We start from the raw sequence: 15,883 nt of genomic DNA on the forward strand, positions 1-15,883 counted from the left end.
CTTGCACATTCAGCCTATGAAATCCTTCTAAACTCTAAAACTAGACTGATATTTTCCAGGTAATTTTTTAAACTGTTGAAATTTAGAAGGAACCAAGAGTACAAATTAGAAACAAGTAGCCCCTTCCTAGAACCAGGTATTATTTCTATGGCAAGGGTTTGTAGTCTCCCTTAGTTCTAACATTTTCTGTTCCTTCATCTTTGTCATTTGGAGCAATGATATTTATTTAAGAATACAGTCCTTTCCCATACTCTGATTTTCCCATTAGAATATTCCTCATTTTGCTTTTGTTTAATTTTTTCATAAACAGAGTCAAGTTATATGTATTTTTTTGCTACAATACTACAGAGGTGCTACATCATTCTCAGGATGTCATTTCTTGATGAAAATGTTAATTGTAATCATTCAATCATTCTGCTGTCTGATTTATTTGCTGTATAGTTACACAAGAGTGCACACACATAACATATGAATAGATGCACATGTACATATTCATGTTTTACTGAGTCCTACAGCACATCTCCTGTGATGTCAGGTCTGTTTTTTTCCATTAACACAATAAACAAGCCCACTCAAAGAAAATGAGTTTGTTTCCCATCCTCACTGTAGAAATTTTAGAGGCAACCAGCGGGAAGTGAAACAGATATCATAGCATCCCTTTGCTCCATCTCACATGACCAAAAGGCTGATGATTTGGGGTAAAAAAAGAATAAACACAAGCCAGTTCAGATATTTGTTTCTGTAAAGTTAATCCCCACAAGTTAGACCATAAGGGGTATATGAGAAAAGGATATAAGTTGCTATTTTATAACTGGATGTATTTCTAAAGGAAAAGAGATGCTAAGTCTAGATTCTTAGTACAGTGCTAGTATATTAAGAACAACTGCAAATTTCCTAAAGGTAACTCAGACTGCAGAAAAATGCTTTTACAAACCAGAGTGTTAAACAGGCTATACTGCTGTAGCCCAAGAAAAGGCCTGTACATGTATTAAAAGTTAAGTATTGTATATAAGGCACTTTAAACAGGCTGCCCAGAGACAATGGGCACTACTTAGAGTGCCAATCAATTGTTGTTTATAAACGTCTACTGGGTTTTGTTACAAAACTCTAGCAAATAATTGTTAGTCAATTGTTAACAAGTTATAAGTAATCTCTATCTCATTGATCTCCTTGTTGCTTTAATTGGAAATAAAAAGACTCCTTTTGCCACAGCTCAAAGCCATCCAAAGCACAAAGAATCTCTCCAAAACTCCATCTCCCAGCTAATCAGCACAGAGCCAGGCTGGAGCCATGGCTCAAGACTCACCTCTAAGTATCCAGTGAAAGGCTGAAAGTGGCGTTGGGACTCTAAATGGTAGAGCACTAGCCTCGAGTAGAAATGCTCAGGGACAGTGCTCAGGCCTTGAGTCTAAACCTGGTAGATACCAACTGGGACAAGCTCTCCCAGCAATGGATGCTGAGACACTTGCCAGGACAAAGTCAGTCCTGGCAATGGAAACCATGGAGATGAGTAAGAGGAGATGACATCCTAAATGGAGTCACTTTATGCTCACCCTTCCAAAATTAATCAGAGCTGGGAGATCAAGAGAAATAGCTGCCCACCTAATGTCCATACCTGTCTACCTTCTAACTGGACAAAAGTTACAGTCTTGCCTTTGTTACCGGCTATTTGTATTTATAGTAGCCTCTGAATGGTACTTCCAACCAGTCCATTATGCTCTCCCCTACCCAGTTTCCCAAAAGACCCTAGACACTCCCCGGCCTGGGGCTCCCTATTTTTATTAAACAATGGAGTGGGCAATGTAAGCATTATGCCCACCTTTGGTCCTCAGCTCCACCCAGACCTGAGCTCCTCTCAGTCCTAGAGTTCCTTCCAGACAGCTGGCCCCTCTCTCTCTGCCCAGACCTACCCGGACTCCCCTCTACCTCACTTCCTACCCCCAGACCATGCTGCTACCTTGATAGTGGAGGCTGCCATGTGCTCTCTCTCCGAGGGACATATGGCTCCTTTAATAAACATTTTAATAATCTTTCTCCTGCGCCTGCCTGCCTCTGTGTGGTCCCCTGGAATGGCTGTGATGGATCCTTCCACCCACTCTGCCATCACAGAATGGAATCTGTAATTTAAAATAGTGTAGATTCATTGTTTTCCCTCCAGTGCTGTTGTGGTATATTTTCACGTACAATTGAGATTATTAACTAAAACTGCTTTTGGCTCACAATAATATTTAGTTTTAGTTTTAGTATATAGAGTGTCAATAAGTTTCTGAAAGGTAAAATCATAATACGTGGTACTCAAAGATGTTTCTTTTCGGCCCCGAATCCTATCAACCTCATTCCTCCTAAAACTTCTCGAATAACCATTGTTCCCTAGTTTGTCTTGTGTCTTTGTTTTTTTTTTTTTTTCTTAAAAGATCATGTGCTTACTTTTCTTGTTTTCCCTTTGTTCTTACACACAAGGCAAATACTATTGTGCCTTTCTGTGCATGCTTTCTGTACGTGTACAGAAAAAAAATACATGTCTCCTAGAAAACACCCAACGCTAGCTCACACCAATGTTCCCCCAACTTTGTTTATTATATATATTTTTTTTATTGTGAAAATACCATACAGAGGGGTTACAATTACATGAGAATGGTAATGAGTACATTTCTTATCAAGCATTGTTGCCTCTTCCTTTGTTTCCCCTTCCCATCCTTTTCCTACCCCAACCCTACCCCACTTCCCCCTTCCCCACCCCCTCCACCCCATCCCTGGCCAAAGTTGTAAAGTTCATTTTTCGACATAACGTCTTGTACATCTCATTGTTGCGGTAACAGCTGCAGTGTATTCCATTGTATGTGAGTACCACCATTCATTCAATGCGCCTGGCTTTTCATGTAAACGCGAGGCCATCTTTTAACTCTTTATGAAATGGCTTGTAAAATGCCGTTAAAATCTTTCTTACAGTCACAGATCATTTTGAAGCTCCCAAGGAAAAACTTTAAAGAAGATAAAATCCAAAACTGAAATGGCAAGAATACATGATTTCTCAGGGATATTTTATCTCTAGAGAAATACATGTCATTGTGTCTCCCAGCCCTCTTTTCACATCTCCTCTGTTTTCCAGCAGATTGCATTTAGCAGGCTTGGTGTGCCTGCCTCCTGTTCACTGCTTTGAAATCATCCTGCTCACTTCAACACACCACACACGCATGCCTGTGCAGGCACACACAATATTATTAAGACAGTGAGGAGGTTGAGAAGGGGCATATTAGTAATGCAGAATGGAGAATGAGGAAGCTGTAGAAAGCAACACAACAGCGTTCTATTTTCTTTTTTTTTCCCCACACAATCAAGAGCTGTAGATGGAGGTGTTGGGAGGCTGCATAGTGATGTAGAGTGAGCACACCCGCCTGCTTGGGAAACCTGGCCCTCCAACACCTCACAGCCTGGAGTAAGGGCAGCATGGGCTGCCCCTGCCTATAGCTCCCAACATTTCAGCCAAGTACTGGAGGCTTCCTCGAATGCTGCCATAAAACCAAACACAGCAGTCGTTAACCCTGTGAAAGGCAACATTTCGTGAGAAACATAAGTGCCTTCCATTGTCTGCTTTTTGTGTAATGATTTAGTCATGACATGATTTGACAATAAACAATTTCCTCTTTAAAACAATTATTGTTGTGCTTTATAAAACCATTACTTCACTGAGATTGAATGTCAATATTCAACACAAGGCTTTTCAATTTATTAAATAAAACCCCACTGTATTTCATTATAAGGAAGGGGAGCTAGAAATCACACACTTAAAACAAACAATAAGCTCATGAAACTCACACAAGATCCTAAGGCTTGTAGATCTGATTATTTTAAACACAAAGCTTTTACAATTAAATGAAGTCCACCCAAGCAGGGGAGGGGACTTTCTCCAGGACATACAGCCAGTTTAGTAGCATAATTAATAACTAGCGACGTCAGTTTGGGAAACCTGCCAAACAATGGACCACCTAAGAGGACAGAGCTGGCACTAGAAAACCTGGCCCCTGGCCAGGGATGGCTTCTTTAAACGTATTTCCAAACAAGTGCCATGTGCCCATGGAAACACAAGACAAGTTGTGTTGTTTGGCCATTTTCTTGTCCCAGAATAGAGGCGAAGCAATATTTTCGTAGGAAACTGATTTGTTTTGTCACTGATAATGGAGAATCATTATTCAAGGTTCTATCCTCATAGCAAATGCAGGTACAAATTATGAGTTATTATTTTAAAAGCTTATAAAAATGACTCATGGTGTTAAGGGGGAAAGGCTACACGTAGAGAAAATCCAGACAGGCTGCTGTGAAGCCACATTTAAGGGCAATCCTGATGTGTGTGTCCCCACAGGTGTCTACTCTCTGTGGGTCCCTGTGGGTCTCTGCTCCATGAGTAGCCTGACACCAATGATACAACTCTTGGACAGCTGATAGAGTGTGTAAGAAATGCAGCGCATTGCACATGATCATGAACACAGATGGTACATTGTGACAATTGCTCACTGATCCAATACAGACTGTGAAGGGTAGATGGCCACAATCATTAGCAGAGCATCTTCCAAGGTTTGCCAGGAGAGCACTGAGGTGACAGGGTCATGGCTACATCTGAACGCCAGCAAGTGCTGGCCCAGGCCACAGATGTGTCCACATTATGCTGATATTAAGTCAATGTTGAAAGAATGGGGGAAATCTGACATACAGTCAAGCCCCAGACTCAGAGGCCCACACTCATAGCACACTATGCAGCCCACTGGGCCAGGCCGTCAGCCTCTGATGATGAAAACGGCCTCTGCTGCCAGCAGGGGAAGAGATTCATGGAAGGTCTGCATGTGGATGATAAAAACAGAATTTATTATGATGCCAAAGACTATTTCCATAAGTACGGCAGCCTGCTTCAAGGGTTTTATGTCACCAACATCTGCACATCTTACATTGTCCTAATACACATCTCCAGGGCTGAAGCATCACAATTCCAAATGTGAAGCAGGAGACATCAGAGGTCTTATAAAGGCAAACTATAGTATAAGAAGCTTGATCACAGTAGATTTAACAACATGTCAGCATCAAAAGATTTTCTCTACTCACAGGGGAAACAAAATCAGTCTTGCAATTGATAGTGTAAAACATAATTCAAGCAGGGCACAGTGGCTCATACTTTTAATTCAAGATTCCTGGGAGTGATCAGAAGGGTAGAAATTTGAGGACTACCTTGGCAAAAAGTTAGCAAGACCCAATCACAACTAATAAAATCACAACAAAAAATCTCCTATTTATACTTTCCTGCTATTACAGAAACTTTTGGACCAAATGCAAATATCCTATTTAAAAAAATAACTAAGGCTATGGCTCAAAGTAAAGACTTGTATAACTTACATGAGGCCCTTAGTTCAAATCCCAGTACTAGCCCCCTCACACACATACACAATCAAAAGTGTCAGAAGAAAAGATGAAGAAATAGCTCTTTAAAGCAAAAACAAATAATAATAATAAACCAGTGGTAGAGCACCAGCCTTGACCAACAAAGCCAAAGACATAACTAGTAAGATAAATGGAAAGCCCAAAGTGGGAGATCTTTGCTAGTTATGCATCACAGCAGGGCCTCATATTTAAAATTTACTTAGAGCTCAAAAAATTAAATTTCCCCAAAACAAATCCTCAAAGAGAGGACACCCAATCAATAAGTGGGATAAAGATCTAAGGAGAGCTTTCCCTGAATAAGAAATAAGAATGGCAATAGATGTGTGACAAGATACTCTACATCTCTTTCCATAAAAGAAATGCAAATCAAAACAACATTGAGATTCCATCTCACCCCAGTTAGAATGGCCATTATCAAGAAAACTAACAATAATAGATTCTGGCAGGGATGTTGCCAAAAGGGAACTACTACAATGTTGGTGGGAATGTAAACTTGTTCAACCAGTCTGGAAAGCAGTATGGAGGTTCCTCAAAAGACTAAACATAGAGCTTTCCTATGATCCAGCAATCCCACTCCTGGGCATTTATTCAAATGACCACAAACCAGGCCACTCTAAAGCCACCAGCGCAACCATGTTCACTGCAGGATTGTTTACCAAAACTAAGATAGGGAATCAACCCAGATGCCTCTCAGTGGAAGAGTAAATCAAGAAAATACACAATAGAATTCTATGCTTCCATCAGAAAGAATTACTCTGCCACATTCATAAGGAAATGGAAAGACTTGGAAAAAATTATATTAAGTGAAGCAAGCCAGACCCAAAGAAACATAGGTTGCATGGTTTCCCTCATTTGTAATAATTAGAATGTGCCTATAAATCTATAAGCAAACCCAGTGGATAATAAAAGACAAAAATTGTACTTGGGCATGGTTAATTAAACAGGACTCTAGACATTCACATACTGAAACAAAGGAAGATATTCTTAGGAGAAGATCACAAAGGTTCAATAGGTATGTGCATATGATCACATAAAATGAGGCTTATCAAAATGAATTCCAAGAAGTGGAAAAAAAGAGGTTTTTCATTTTACATTTTGCGGGTTTTTCTTTCTATTTTTCTTCCCTTTTGTCACTGTATTTGATTTCTGTACCTTCTGTCTTGTATCTAAGTTTATCTGATTTGGGGAGGGGAACGGGAAGCACAGAAACAGTGGGGGGAAAGGTAAATTAATTCACCAGTGGTACATACTAGACACTTCATTGGAAATGAACTATGCAACTCATGGGGTGGGGTTAGGGAAGAAAACCACTGTGAGAAAATGAGGGAGTGGGTGACACTGCTCAAAAGAAACATACTTAATACCGGACTTATGTAACTATAACCCCTCTTTACATCACCTTTACAATAAAAAAGAATGCTAGGGTCTTGAGTTCAAAGCCCAGTGTCAGCACCCCTCCACCACCAACCCCACACAAAAATTCCTTTTATTGTTTGTTTGTATATTCTTACAAGGCACTGTATACCATAGTCATCCTGACTACAATGATACAACACCAAATCATTACAAGTGGTGTGCCTAAAGAGAGCCAATGAGCCAAGAGCTGGCAGCTTACACCTGGAATCCTAGCTACTTAAGAAGCTGAGATCTGTGGATTGTACTTTGAGCCAGACTAAGCAGGAAAGCCCACAAGACTCTTATTTCCAATTAGCAGCCAAAAGCCAGAAGTGGAAATGTTTCAAGTGGTAAAGTGCTAACCTTGAGCAAAAAGCTCAGGCAGCGCCCAAGCCCTGAGTTCAAGCAAGAAAAAGAAAAAGAAAACAGAATCATGACTGTATTTTAGAAAGATCTCACTATTGGTAGCATAGGTAATTCAACAGAAGGGTTTCATTGCATATACAAAGAGCCTGAAGAGTTTTCCACAAAGAGCTCCATTTGCATAGTCAGTAGAGAACTGATGATCCAAATTCAAACCCTGATATGTGCACAAACCTATACAAGAAATCCAGAAGGCTGTAACTGCTGTGGCAGGTGACAAGGAGGCCTTGACTAAGGCAGGGCAGGGGCTTTGGGTGGAGAAAAGGGTCCAGGCCACTGTGTTCAAGGGGTAAAACAGGCAGCTCCTGGTACCTGGCTGAAGGAGGTGGTCAATTTTAAATTAACATCCAAGTGTCAAGCCTGGAACAAATCCCCAAACTTTCCAGTGTGATTATTCTTACTTTCATTAGGTGAACATAGCTTCTTATACCTTCCAAGACTTTATGAACAACTCCAGAACTTACATCATTGTACCTATTTGCTTTTTTTCATAGTAGTTACTTTTGAGTTCCAATTTTCTGTTGCTTTCCTATAGCCTTAGTGGTAGTCCAGGTAAAGGACCTTTCCATCATGAAAGTCTTCTCTCTGCAACACACTGGGAAACCGAGGTGGGTCACAAATCCTTCCTGCTTCTTTCTCAAGGTTTATAATTGCCACCCAAGTGTGATCAAGAATTGAGATTCCTCCCCCTTGGGATTTTCTTTTGTTTGAATCATGGAGAAATTGAGAATTTACACACACACTTGCACACACTCATGTACTCACACGCAAAATTATTATCTCTTCAAGCTATACCTTGATAGAATTGTTTCTAATGGTGGGGATATAGGGATATTCTTGGTGTTTTTAATGATTAAGAAGCCTAATGTTATATAAAATGTTATATTTAAGTGGTTATAAGCATTCCACTAAGAGTACTAACAGTCATTTTCATTGAATGTTAAAGGGGTTATGATTCAAAAAATAACTGTAAGTCACATGAGGTTCCTTCAAGGGAATATACTATTGATCAAAGTACCAAACATATACTACATTTTGGATACGAACAAGCAGGACACAGGGCCATTAAAGCTGTTCATCACAGCTCTGTGGGCTAGGCTCTGCTCTTGCAAAGTAACATCTACGTCTGCCATCTCTCTCCTATCCAACCATCAACCAAGGTAGCCAACCAAGTATTCCTATGCTTTTGCTTTAGAGACGCCCTTGTATGTCCAACAACTTTTTCATTGTTTAATTCTGAACTCAGAAGTTCAACTGTTGCAACATTATACCAAGACACATCCTACAGACAGAGGACATGAACTCAGGGCTCAAAAACAGCATACCCAATTACGTTAATGCAATTCTTTGTGAGTTTATATGAAATTTAGCCACATAAGAAAAATTAGAATACTAACTGCTGACTGTATTCTCAGAGAGAGAGAGAGAGAGAGAGAGAGAGAGCCCACACATATCAAAGCAGGGAACCCACTGCTGGGCCCAGGTAACCTAAGACCATCGACAATGAGAACCCATTAGCACAACATTACACAGAGGAAATTTTTGCAATTTCCCCCCATCTGAATAGATTTCTTGAATTCTCTGGTCTAGTAACCTAAACCATAAACCCACTTTTTTTTCCAAATGACTTAACTGTTTCAGAGGTGGGGGCTGGAAGGAGACAAGGATCCTCCTAAGTTGTTTCATTTAACAATAAGAGTCTTGTCTACCTTTCATTCTGAATGCCATGCTTTGCTCCTTTTAATTCTCATCCTTCTGAAGATCTCTGGGCTTGATGCTCAGCTCCTAGCTCCCAGCTGGTATTGCAGATAAGTAGCCACTCCAGGGGCTCTAGATCCCCCACCCCATCTCCAAAAACAAGAAGCAGCTCTGTCTAGCTACAACCTTCAGATCAGCAGCCCTGGTGCTTTAAATCTTAGCATTTCAGAGAAGATCCAGAACACAAGGAATGTATCTGAGCCACAAGATCAAGAGGAACCTTCAGTTTTGTCCTACAACTTATGGCCCTGGAGATTGTGAGGAATGAATAGGAACAAGAATCTCCTCTGCTCCTCAGAAGCTCAGCAATTACCCAGCTTAAAGAAGTCACAGCATCAAGCTTCACTGCATGTTTAAATGGGCTTTGTGAGCTTACTGATGATTTAAGCCTCAGCCAAACATCTGAACATAATACACACAGCACTTTCTCAACAAATGTTTTTACTCCCCTAAGAGAAGTGTTAAACACCAATGAAGTTGCCTTCAAACAAACAGGGGACAACAAAATACATACATAAGACAAAAATAGGCAAACAAACACTTTAGCAAATCAAAAGAACATATGGGTTGAGATTATAACTTGGAACTGACATGTCAGCATGTGTGAGGTATTTCCCCGTGGTTTAAATAAATATGAAGCAAGCGATGTACATTCACCATGTGGCTAATGATCAGGGCTTCAAGGGTCCTCTTAAGAAAGCTATATGAGGATCGTGTTTTTCAATGATTTTCAAGAAATGTGGAAGCATGCTCACCACACAAAGGCTTGAAATCTGATTGAACTGGTTCGGCTGGAAAGGCTCTGGTGTGTCAGATGGTTTTACAGGGAGTTAAAAGCAGAAATTTTCACAGGAGCTTCTTTCTGCACCTGCAGAGCTAAATACAACCCAGACTTCATTGAACACAAAATACATACGCCCAGGTTTCTCAGATTTTACTTAGAAGAAAAAGAGAATTTTTAAAATATACATGAGATCTAGAAGAGTTATAGGGAGGGGGGAGCTTTTCGTTCTGCTGAGGAGCTTTTCGTTTTGCTTAGACTTCAAGTAATGAAGACAAGAGAAAACAGGCCTATCTTTGACGGAGGCTATCTTCAATTAGAGGGCAGAACTAGGAAGTTGTCCTGGTTTTTCCTGGCCTCTCGCCATATAAATTCAACCCTTTCATCCCAGAGAAGGCTAGAGTTTCCTTGTCAGGGCACAAAATCATAACAGAGTGTACCAGAATTTAATGGGAGGACACACAGAAAAGTGAAGCATGCAGCATCCAAGATAAAGATGGAATTGAAGGTGGCAGGGGAGGACGCATGCACTACAATTTGTGTACTTATGCCTTGATTAGGTAAGGAATTCATCTTAAGATAGTCCTCCTGTGTTCAGGAGAGAAAAAGACAGTGTAAGAAGGGTGAGATGTGGGAAAGACTTAATGGGCAGCAGTAAGAGGTTGAATGGAGTGAATGATAGTGGTAGCTTCTGGGCCAGGTACTTGCCATGAAGGCCAAGGATCCAGATGTTGGAGCTCCCTCAATGGACAGGTCAGGTCAGAAGGAAGCTTAGAATGTGATTGTGACCAAATAGGCAACACTTGATTTGGCAAGTGAGTCCAAGAAGACAGGGCCAGGCCGGTGTTCTTAAAGAAGCGGGAGATGAGACCACACGGGGCCATCAAGGAAAAGGTAAAAAGCCTCTTGGAAGGGCAAGGGACTAGGACAGAAAGAAGTGCTTATACTAAGCGAAGAGAACCATATATCAGGCACAATCATTACCTTGGACATTTTAAGAGATAGAAGTCTTCCAAAAATCTCTGAACAGTAGGTGATCACTTACCATTTTCAGTTTAATAGGTAGGGTCAGAAAGATGCATCCTAGAAGAAGAGAAGACAGGAAGGCTTCCCAAGGCATGCAGAGATAATAGGTGCCTCCCCCAGGAGCCATACAGCTGAGAGGAATTAAACAAAGAGGAAAGAAAGAAACCCAGTCAAGCTTTAGGGAGATTATAAGTCCACCAAGAGATAAAATACACCTATAAGCAATCAAAGAGAAGAGCTTAAAAGGCTGCCAAAGATGTTAAATACACAGATGACACACAGAAGAACACATCACAAAGGCCGCTGCACCTCTACTGTGCAGGAAAGGCCAGGTAAGAAGCTTGAGTTAAAATTTATGTTTAAAAAAATATCCAGGGCTTCGTACTAAAATCAGGCAGTAAAGGTAAAGACTGAGAACAGCACTGGAATAATTACAGGGTATTCTTAAACTCACTGGATGAATTGGCATGTACTGAGCTCAGAGACCAGGCAGGAACCAAGCCAGCCTTTCAAAGAGACAGAGATGGCAGCCTAGGCCACAAGGCTGATTCCTGTTTGCACACTAAGAATAAAAACTGTGGGTATCAGGGAACAGCACCAGGTCTGAATCCCTAGGGGGAAGTGGGAACAGCACTGTATAGCCTTGGGCTGGAAACGGAGGAAACTGGAGCCCTGGGAGTAGGCTGAGGACAGATCTCAGAAGAGAAGTGAAGTTCAGAAGAGTAGAACTAAAAGAGATTGGGAACAAGCAGGACCAGAGAGCAAGGGTAAATGACTCCTGGGAGAGAGAGGCTGAGATGAGGCCTGGCATGCATCTGCTGTGGAATCCTTGGAGTCACTCCCACAGACAGTTTCAGACAATGGCGAGATAGAAGTCAGGACCGACGGAGATGGAAAAGAAAGGTTTGAAAAATCAAGGAAAGAAGAAAAAGGCTCTAAGCTTTCCAAAATCTGGCCTGCGCTGAGAAGATGAGTCAGTGAGGAAAATGTAGAGTCCAGGGAAGAATTTGTTATTATGGGACCTACTTAGGATTTTTTTTTTTGTCGGTCGTGGGGCTTGAACTCTGGAGCTAAGCATGGTCCCTCAGCTTTTCAGCTCAAGGAGAGCGCTCTACCCCTTGTGCTACAGTGCCACTTCCGGTTTTCTGGTGGTTTATTAGAGATAAGAGTTTCATGGACTTTCCTGCCCAGGCTGGCGTTGAACCACGATCCTCAGATCTCAGCCTCCTGAGTAGCTAGGATGACAGGCGTGAGCCACTGGCACCCAGCTACTTAGGAAATTTGTCACCTAAGGGAAAGGAAAGAGAAAGGAAACAAGGAAGCCCAGCTAACTGGCAATTGGGGCATGAGGTGGGCAATGGAAGAAAAGTTCTAGCCAGGTGGGAAAGGAGAGACTCTCGAGCACAGGAAAACAACAGTGGATCAGTGACAAGAGGCCTTTCCCAGGATGGTGTGGGAGAGGCCAGAGCAGGTGCACAAAGTAATATTTTGCAGGAAAAAGCCTAAGGTCCATCGACTATATATCCATGAAGAAGTGATGGCTTCTATTAGAGGTAGGAAAGAGTCCTGTAAGATCAAGACTGCTTTCCAAGGAAGAGAGTCCAGGCTTATGACAAAGATGATGCCAAGATGATGCCCACCCAACTAGGGCTCTGGATGTGCCATGCCACCAACCTGTGGTCCTCGTGTAGCAATGCGGGCACCAAAGACAAACATGACACAGCCACACAGACCTGCCTGTGCAGCAGGCATAGAGCTGCAGGCAGCAGGGTGGCCAGGGAGATGAGGATCTCAGTGACAGGGTGGTTAACCTGAAGGACATAGACACCACACCGAGGCTGGCCAGGAGAAATGTGAAGCAAGTAGAGAAAGTGGAAGAACTAGAAATCTTAGAAGCAAAACGGGTTCTAAGAGAATGAGAGAGGGAAAAGTCTGGAAGATGAGCTAGTAAGATTAGAGCCCCCAGTGCGGAAAAGATTCAACTACAGCTTGTGAAATGTGGCCAGGCAGGGGATGGGCTGGATTGAAAAAGGAGAGAAATGTCCCTTGAAAGCACTGAAGGTACCAGGGAACTGGACAGACTGTCACATGGGCATAGGTGTCACAGGAGAGGAACATGGCTGGAGTGAGGGAAAACAGGACGGAGTGCATGGAGGTGAATAGTATAAGAACAGACACACACATGTGCACATGGACATACTCATGAAGCACCTAGAATGGAAATGGTGGAATAAAAGCACCTAAAACCACACATGAGGAGGAGAAGGAGGTAAGGCTAGACATGCAGCAGAAGAAAGAGTTGGTAGGGAGCTGGAGGACTAGGCCTGCCTGCCTACAGCCCTGAGGGATGGAGGCATGGACATGGGCAGTGTACATAGACAGTAAACATAGACAGCAGGGACACTGAGGAGGAGCAGGAGGGAACAGCAGTGTAAACTAAGGCAGCTTTGGCACAGTAGAATAATCTGGATGGAACTCACTCCTAAGAAATTCCTAGGACCAGGATCAGGGCTGCCACCAGCCATAAAAAGAGGATGCGGCCTGCACTAGGCAGAAGAATGTCACTTTCAAAGTTGCACCAGGTGCTATACACCACACGTTGTGCTTAAGTAACCTTACCTGCAGACAGGGCCTTGCAGAGCAGGTGGAGCAAAACATCCTGAGATGGGAACACTATCCTGGGTATCTGATGAGCCCAATCTCACCCCCAAAGGTCTTTATCCAAGAGAGGCACTAGAGCCCAGAGGGAACATGTGACAAGGGACATGTGAACAGAAGTGGGAATGAGGAAGGGTAAGCAAAGAGATTCTCCCCCAAGAGCCTGCAGAGGGAGGACAGCCCCACAGAGCCCATTCAGACTTCAGACTTTCCCAATTGCGTCGTAAGAAATCTGCACTGTCTAAGTTATCACATGGATGGTGGTTTGCTATAGCAGCGTTAGGAAACTAGCGAAAGAACTTAACTACATAGATTTCAAGTTAAACCTCTATTACTAAAGCGTAAAGCATCTATATAGAAGTCCAAAAAGATTTTAACTTTTCTTGTAGTGACTTCTTGTTCAAAAATACACAATTATTTCAAAAATGTAGATGCATCCCCAATTTGCTAGGATCTAAGTGTGAATTCTGCCTGTCTTCCCAACAATCTCATGCCAGCCAAGGCATCAACAACACATCTGGCCTTCAGGCCAAGGGGGAGCAGTTTGGTGGTTCTTGCTGTCAGCACACAAGGCAATGCAGATCTAGACTGGCTGTGCTCCTGATTCAAGACAAGCAAGGGCTGTGGCTGGTGCAAAGGCTGGGGGGCTGCTCCAGGCCAGAAACAAGGTCTCGGTTCTTCCTGCAGGAACTGAGCAGGCACCAGCTCTTATTCCCACCAGGACATGAGGGCACGTCACCAGGCCAGAGTGAGCATGCTGTCTGGGCCATCTTAAAAGAAGATGTCAGGCACCTACAAGGCTCAGCGACACAAACACAGACAGGAAGAGCCAGAGCTTGGAGCAGGCTGACAAGCCCCAGAAGAAACGGGTTTGATGCACATCTGCATCACACTGGAGGACTTCAGGTTTGAGCAGACATATATGGACCAGAGGTGATGAGCACCAAGGTAAAGAAAATGTTCCAGAAAACTACATGGGATAGTGAGTGAGCGTGAGAGAATTAGCAGAAGGTGTAAGAGAGAAACACATTTAATACCAACCCTCAGGCAAAAAGAAAAAGCAGTATTTAAAAACTTCAGACCAATTCAAGATAGTAGTCACATATCACCAATAATCAAGCAAAAATGTTTTAAAATCTTCTCTGTCAACAGAAGGTGTTTATACACTTGTATACTCATTATCCCAGATGGTTAAATAAATTATAAAATATGAAACACTTTCTTTGGTTGTACACAAAAAGAAACTTAAAATAGATCTATAGGTAGGCAAAAATCCTTGTGTGCAAATAAAATATGACATACTTTCCTTAAAGTAGTATTACACACATTTTCTTGGTAGAATATGTATCTGACATGAATTGTGTATGTATATATGATGGAATTAGGAATATGTAGGGTAAGTGGCTTTGGTAAGTCATCTAAAACTTGAATGTCATTATGGAAATGGTATCTTAAAAATAAAGTTCTACGTTCTTGTCTTCAGAATAGTTTTCTATCTAGGTATGCAAACTATTTTAAGTGTTATTTTCCACACTTCAGTGACTAAAGCTAGAGAGTTCCATCACATTGGCAGACCTGAATGGATAATACTAACAGAACAAAATGAGCATTTGCAGTCAGGCACAAGATGTCAACAGGAACCTAAGTTCAGTTCAGTACTCCTCCTTGGAAGGCTGACAGGAACCTGCCTTTGTTACCAAACTGAAGCTGTCAAATATAAATCATGGGGTGTTTTTTTCTTAAAACTTAAGTGCCAAGGGCTGGGAAGGTGGCTCAGTGGCAGAGCGCTTGCCTTGCATGCCTGAGGCCCTGGGTTCGATTTCTCAGCACCACATAAGCAAAAAGAAAAAAGCCGGAAGTGGCGCTGTGGCTCAAGTGGTAGAGTGCTAGCCTTGAGCTGAAGAGCTGAGGAACAGTGCCCAGGCCCAGAGTTCAGGCCCCACGACCAGACCCCCCCCCAAAAAAAAACAAACTTAAGTGTCAAGATGGAGTAACAGTATCTTGAGCAAGCCTAGACAGCAAGAAGATCAGGCCGAGTCAATGGGGAGCAGCACTGCTCTCCTCACTCAGTGTCAGATGAAGTCTCCTCTCATCTTTGGGGTACTAACAAGTCCACTCCACGGACTTTACATCACCAACCAACATCTGCTTCATATTGCTATGGTTTTGTTTGTTTTGGTGATGGTGGTGGTGAAGGTAGTTTGTTGATTTAACATTTTTTTCCATCCTAGAATGGCTAAATATCACCGTTCACACATTTACAGTTGAGTCATTAGTCAAGGAGCATCCATGAGCATGGATGTCCTGTCCTCAGCACTCTGTAGTCTCCCAGACCCTCTGCCTCCATGGGTACTCTTCACCCAGCCTTACTGGCCATGAGATCCTCTTTCCTTCATTCAGTAAATAAAAGGCTTT

At 42.3% G+C, this 15,883-nt stretch overlaps 1 protein-coding gene across 1 annotated transcript in view; it reads right to left on the bottom strand.

Annotated features, from left to right (window-relative positions):
- The window catches only part of L3mbtl4 (L3MBTL histone methyl-lysine binding protein 4), a 310,153-nt gene that overhangs the window by 236,544 nt on the left and 57,726 nt on the right, over positions 1 to 15,883 (bottom strand). The gene's annotated exons all lie outside the window — the stretch shown is intronic.

The sequence above is a fragment of the Dipodomys spectabilis genome, unplaced genomic scaffold (genome assembly GCF_019054845.1).
Source record: "Dipodomys spectabilis isolate Male_0828 unplaced genomic scaffold, ASM1905484v1 ptg000235l, whole genome shotgun sequence".
NCBI lineage: Eukaryota > Metazoa > Chordata > Mammalia > Rodentia > Heteromyidae > Dipodomys > Dipodomys spectabilis.